Here is a 7,662-nt window from a genome sequence, read left to right on the forward strand (position 1 = left end):
CTAGTCAAACCTGATGGCAGCCTGTAGAAGCCCTTAAGGTTGTAATTTAATAAAAAAAATTCTTTAATAATCTTGCAATAAGATGAAACTCATAAAAGTTTGTTGAGTTATTAGGGGGACACTTGGGCCCCCTCTAAGGACCTCCTCCCGTACCACACTATACTGAATCCTCCAAAATGCTTTCTGTACTAAAGTGAATCCTAATTACATATTAACACATTGTTTGCAGGGGTCGCTTAAATGCGTCTTTTGTATACTGTTGGTAGAGAGCGGGAGACGCTTAAAAGCATTTTTTTCTATTTTCGCGCTATTAGTAGATGGCGGGAAACGCCAAAACGTGTTGTTATTCTGGGAAGTAAAAATTACGCACCAGATATCGTAAGACGTGTATTAGGTACCCGGCAATTCGTAGTATTATTGAATTTGTAAGATTATTACCGAGTGGCAGACGATTGGTCATAAAACATGCATTTGCCATGTAACATAGCGGTAACATTTCGTTTTTATCTTTACATTTCTTCAGGGTTACAGCGATACTCTTTGGTTCAAGACGTTCTCCATTTTCGTTTTTGCCTCCATTTTGCTGTTACAAATATTTTTACTCCATTGTGAAACTTATTTTGCATTCAAATCCGAAAAAATTTCCAGCCTTACTGAGTGGATTCATAAAAAACCACCCACAAACATTGTGTTAAGGATAGATTTTTCAAGAACCACTACTCTTTTTAAAATGAAAATACATAGTGGTTTTTGTTAATTTCATCATGTCAAAAATTATGTCATCTACTTCTAGCATACAAGCAATTTTTCACTACATTCATTTATAAAAATGATTTAGACCTATTGATTTATTATCATACTATGTACCTACTTTAAACACAATCCATAAATCGTTAAACGTGAATAATATATTAGCAGTAGTGATGCAACATTTTAACATAAAAATTTACCTTTCCACAAGGTATGTTAATGGTTCGGTTTGCATAATCAATAACGGTCCAAATAATGCAGAAGTTGAAGATTTATTGGTAATATACTCAAAATACAAGAATAGCAAATTAAATACACCAGTGTTTTATCACTTGGCGGGGATATCCAAATTTTCCTTTCCTCGGTCTTCATTCTGCAAACTTGGGAATCATTTCCCTTTGCCAAACAACTTGGATAGTGCAGGTTATATGTCCTAAACAACTCCAAATTGTTATCACCGCCTCTGTTGGCCACATCCAGTACTAACAAATTATTATAAGCATTAATTAGTCGCCTGAAATATCCATACAAATTGAAAATATCTCCCGAGTAAAAATAAATGCCGCCGACGGAAATTTTTTATCCTTTGTGCTATGCATAAAAATCTTGTCTTATAAACATTAGTTTATCATTAAAAAATAACATCCAGTACTGTTGGACAGTGCCGCCATTTATATCTTTATATGATTGATAGATTATTTGCAATGTTTCCACTGCACCATTTATCATCATCTATGTTCAAAATAATGCCTTCTTCAACTTGTGTATTTGTAAAATACCAGCGTAGTTGTAAAATATTTTTCAATAAACAATCCTTGTCCTAATTCCGACACATACATTTTTCTAGAAATATAATATTTCAATTCACACGTTTGGAATTGTAAACAATTTATAATTGTTGTAGAGTTTGGCAAACAAGATAATGCTCCTCCTGGTGGTTGATGTGATAAAAAATGCTATTTGGTAGGAGTCAGTCAACTAGAAAATATCACCAATTCTGGATTACCGAAACATTCCAAATAACTTGGGCAAAGCTACGCGTTTACACAAAAGGCCAAGCGCATTCTTTAGTTTGCCAAGATCTAATTCGTATTTGCAGAGTCCAACTTATAACTAATATTGTGTTGTGATGTGATTCACACATGCAAACCTGTAACCAACTTATAAATCTTGTTATTCACCGTTGTGTATTTGTAATTACCATAATATTAATTTGCACTTACAAATTTATAATCTGTTTAGAAATCATGTAATTCGCAACCCATTTATAAATCTTGCAATGTACAAATAATGAATTGTTGTGCATTAATAATAATATTAAGAGAGTAATAAATCTAAGAATGATCGTAAAACAAACATTAGTGTTAATATTTATTAGAATATTTTGTAAATACTGTAAAATATGTAATAGTAAGGATCTGATCTTATGTGTAAAAATATTGTTACATATACTTTATAAATTGTTCTTAAGACATTGACAATAGAACTATTTTTATAATGAATTATTTTAATTTTAACGACTTTAAAAGAATTGAACGATTCTCATTCTTGTACTTGTCCCACAGGGCACATCAAATAATAAAGGGTTAATTTCGTACTTTCGTTGTTTTTTTTACTCTGTTTTGTTTAAAAGCATTTTAGCTGACCCTTACCCTGATGACTTACCACAGCTGTATCACATATACATATTATGGTGAGATGTTCTCAGCACGTCCCACAAGCGGCTGTCGCAAAAACGAGCTGATGATATTCTTTGGTTATTAAAAGTGATGTCTGGAAATTCATGGTACATCATACAAAAACTTCTTTTTTGTGTGAAACATCTTTTGGCGAGCCTAGAGGAGTAAAACAGGACGAAGCTATTGCATGGAATGCCGCTTCGTTCGGCCGGCCTTGTGAGTCATCGGCTCTTTCCACCAGGCCGCCAAAATTCTGCGGGGAAGGACGATTCTTGTGTGGTGTGGCGGAACGACTCTTCATTTGGCCAGTCGCCCCGTCGCCTAGACTAAGTACTCTCCTCTCTCCGCCTATATTGATGTTTCCTCTACAACAAGCTCATCGCTTTATTTGTATATATCGAAATGAATTTAAAAACAAGAGTGTTGATTCGAGGAGAGCTCTGTTTTCGTTTCTTACTACGTCGTGTAATATTTTAAATCGAGCCGCTATCAATAACACCCCATACGTAGATGGCGATAAGGTTTAAATTCCCGCTTAACACCATCCGCCTGTTTTGATTTATGCAAGAAAAAACATGGCCAAAAAGTGACTTATTTTATTTTGTGGATGTTCTGGCATAAATATTTAATTTTTTTCCCATCATTTTATAAATAATTTAATTTGCCACATTATATAATAAAATCATGACCGAAAATGGGTTCGTAAGTAGGAGATTTTGAACTTTAAAGCAGTTTTCATAGGCCTTATACATTATTTGTTTCTGGGCTTATAAAAAGACTTATCTAAAAAATACTCGATTATTTCAAAGGTCAAGATGTATTCTACTCACAGTATTTAATTAAAGCATCTGAAACATTTCTGGGTGACCAAATTTTAAAGTACATGCACTGCTCCCTGTAAAAAAATATAAATCAACTTTTTTTTTCTTCTTTAGAACCGTTAATCCACTCGAGCAATGTGTACGACATGATACCGTAGGAAGTAGGTCCCGTTTCAAGGAAGTATCGGTTCTCCCACTCTTAACCCTTCAGGTTTTTAAATATTTTTACCAACAAGTCCCAACGACATGGTGAATTTTCTTGGAATTTCGGAATGCTCCCTAGGTATTTAAAATGTACTACATAATACTTATTTTTTACGTTGTCGTTAAAATAAATACTATTTTAGAAAGTACATAAAATCATCTTTGAAATATTTGCATGCGAAAAAAAATAGATCTTTCTAAATAATACATTTTTAATATCAAACATGAATATGTTAACGAAAAAAAATTAGCAGGACAAAATTACTCGGAACGTCTATAATTTTAAAATAATTCGATATTTATAAAATATATTCCTTTTGTGTAGGTAATAAGTAATAAAACTGTCCCTTCACTTTTTATACCGTTTATACAGTAAAAAAATATAAATAATATTTTAACTTTCAACTGTCAATGAAAAAATGCCGAAATTCGCAATCATGCGCTTTGACAATTTTTTAAAAATTTTATCCATGTAATAATGTGTGAATATTTGATACAAACTGAAAAGAATAATTATTTATCTTTCCAATGATGAACATACCACATATCTATGCATTATAGAAAAAAAGATAAAAATACTTTTATAATGTATCGATGCCCCGGTCAGATCTGTCCTTCAGAGGCTATAATGGAATATGATGTTTGTGGCTAGTAATGTCCTTCCGACGCCTGAAGGGTTAACACTCAGAAATATTTCGCATACGTTTGTCTCTTTTGTTTCCATAGAGCCAGCCTGTAGCATTAGACAGTGGAACATGGGCTCTCCCGATTCCACACTCAGAAATTATTCAGTAACTCTGATATCTGTAGAACCCGTATCGATATCTGGCGGTATCGTGATATTTTCACTATTACAAATACATTAGGCCCAGGCCTAGTTGTGCGGCTCAAAGTAGTGGGGAGCTCATGACTTTTGGGTGTTCTAGAGTGCTAATATTACAAGTGGCATTATTGATGTTGTTGTAACTGAAAACTTCTTTTTTTATTTAACCTTTCCGGGAGTAAGTTATGTAATGCTGGCCGTGCTCTGGGGAGTGAGTTTTTTTTACAAAAATAAAAATATATATCTTTTGATTAAATTTTATGATACCTAGTATGCAAAATAAATAACAGCCAATATATCTGTCGATAATGATGAAAAGTGTTCAAAATTGGTGCAAAGTAACAGTAATATGCCCATAGATAGCAATACGATGCATATTTACAGAATATGCATCGAATATGAATATGCAACCCCTGTCGTCCATACTCCTTTGGCGAAAGTGTGTACCGTCGTTCATTAGCGTCCATACTCCCGGAAAGGTTAAAAGATTCAGTTTTATCGTATTATTTTTTGAATCATCCAAAAAAAATAAAAAATCGCTTTTGCTCAAAAGCCACGAGCCGCCACTACAAGAGGAAGTTCAGATCTGGTCACCAAACACAGCTAAAGCCATTTTAATTCTGAAGGGTGGTCTATCACCGGGGCGATACTTCAGCAGCACTCTTGAAAACTTATCAGGATTTCCTTACTGATCCTTATTTAGTGATAACCTACAGAGTTTTTTTTACTCCAATCAGACTTGCATACTTACCAAAGACAAAGACAAAAGTAAAAATACAGCATTTTATAAAAAAAGTTATTTTATTAAAGGGTCACTTATAATTTTCAAATTTGATTATAAAACATGTATAGAAGTGGATGACCTTAGTGTAGGTACATTATAATAATAATGCTATATTTTTTTTATGAATAAACCTCAAGAGTTGTGACTAATAGAACCAAGAAACTAAAAATTAAAAAAAATTGCATCTCATCAATATGTAGAATATATTGCCATTACAGTAAATAAACCAAACTTCCCCAATTTGTCTCATTTGAGGTCAAGTGTATAAAGGATTCTGTCACTGTTCATCAATAATTTCATCATAAGAAATACGGTATTTTACAATTGAAAAACTTCAAATATTAGAACAGTGATCTCACCTAGTGTATTTTATGTCAATACATAATATATAAATATATTAAATAAATTGCACTAATCCTTCATATTATTTCTAAGCAAATGTGTGTGGATGGGAGTTCTCACCAGCATGGTTTTATAGGAAAGGTAATTAAATTTTTTGCAGTATGGCAATCATTTATTATTTGTAAACTTTAAAATAGTATGTGCCCACTTTGAATTCTTGAACCTACTGACTAACAATGGAAGAAGGCACCAATTATTTGAATTTAATACTGTAGCGAGTACCTACCGTAAATAAGCGTTTTATTCACTAGCCACATTATCATTTGCACTGGCGAGAGTGTTTTTTGTTGTTTTAGACTGCATAATAAATTAATAACCACTACATAGTAATTAAAATGCGTACACATACTCGGTTCACAGAGAAATTTGATTTTTAAAACAAATTCGTAGATTTAATGCAACGATTGAAGAAATTGCAGAGGTTTTATTTCTTAGTTATTACATACATTTTACCGTCCATTCCTCATTGAAGTTTGCAATATTTATGCGTACAGTACGGTAATCTCATAATTGTAAGCCATGAACAACAATGCAATGAACAGAATCAAAATATTTAACTTTAAAGGTACTACATAAAATATGTTTTAATTTTACTAGTTTGTTTTTTATGTTGTGATTTTAAACTATGTGAACAAAGTACTACCTACAGTTGTTATTGTCGGATAAAATAACAATAGGATAGAACATGTTATAGAATAGAAGTTATGAAAAAACAACAAAGACATCACTCTGGCATCCGTCTTACCGTATGTCCATTGCATGTATATTGGATTGAACCATAGATAAACCACTCACGATTGAACTGTAATCAGTCAATTAAAAAATTCTAAATAATAAGTTCTCTATCTAACTGTTAGTTTATCCGTGGTTATTGCTAGCATTATAATCCAAGTTCACATACATTTGAAATGCAGACATATAAAACTGTTGGTCCATTTAAATGCAGAAAACAAACGCTCTTTACAAACTTCTTTTTGGGTTTACAGGGATTCAATTATTATTTGATTGTTTTGTTTTATCAATGTTCTTACAACGCCGTAAAGTAGTTATTATTGTAATGTCTATCAAAGTAATCAATACTCCTGGATTTGGTTTTGTAGCTTAAGAGCGACTTTTCTCAGCATGCCAAAGTTACACAAAATGAAAAAAATCTATTTCAATACATTTTTATGCTGAAACAGGAATAGAATTCGTAACCAAAATATACGGGTGGACCATTACTCTAAAAAAAATGTTGTCACCACCAGACATGATTTGTAAATACATATTTACCAAGTAAAATATTGAAATAAAAATGTGAAAAAAAAATTAAAATCGATTTGATTTATTTTAACACCATACAAAATAATACAATAAAATTAACTAATATTGATTTAAAATATCCAATACAATACCTAAGAATATAGGTTACAAGCTGTTATTAAAGTCATATAATCATTTTACCAGCTGTAAACAAAAACCAAATTCATCACAAAAAATTCTCAAATACGCACGGATATTGCAATACATAATTTATTAAAATGTTGACTTTTCATTGGTTTTATTTCACAAATTAACTACTGAAAGTAGGCTTTGCACAGTTTGTAGTCTTTCATAGTTTTGTCATAAATTACGTAGAAAATAAAATGAATACGCACATATTTTTTAATGATCTAGATAATTTGTTACAAAATCTTTACAAAAAGAGAATTCATAATAATATGCAGGAGATGAGAGCACTTCTTGACTTTGAGCTTCGAAATTTGTTTAAAGTGTAGGAAAGCACCTTAATTATACTTACTTAAATCATCAGAAAAGTGTGATTGGATGACTTGCCTGACCTATCATTAATACCCAATTAGATTTGAATAAAACATGTTTTTTTAACCCTAGATAACTAATCGCTCATCGAGGCGACGACGCGCTACTCGGCGAAATTCGAAATCACCTACTTCCCCCCACTCCCCAACCTTGACTCTTTCATTACCTTCCTAATTTGAGTAAACAGTGCAGCACGTGATGCGATTGCGGCCACACGCATACTAGGACGTGCCCTATGACCATCTCGTCGTCCGCTAGACGAAAGTTTAGTTACAACAACAATTTTATTGTTAAGGTACATATATTCTTATATTTATTGTTAATGTTGGCAAATCTTCTACAATAGAAGCTCCGGTTCTATCTACGTCAAACGTGCATAAAATTAGCTACCTGTGTCCA

The sequence above is a fragment of the Hesperophylax consimilis genome, chromosome 3 (genome assembly GCF_061612785.1).
Source record: "Hesperophylax consimilis isolate HC1 chromosome 3, BYU_Hcon_1.0, whole genome shotgun sequence".
NCBI classification, from domain to species: Eukaryota; Metazoa; Arthropoda; class Insecta; order Trichoptera; family Limnephilidae; genus Hesperophylax; species Hesperophylax consimilis.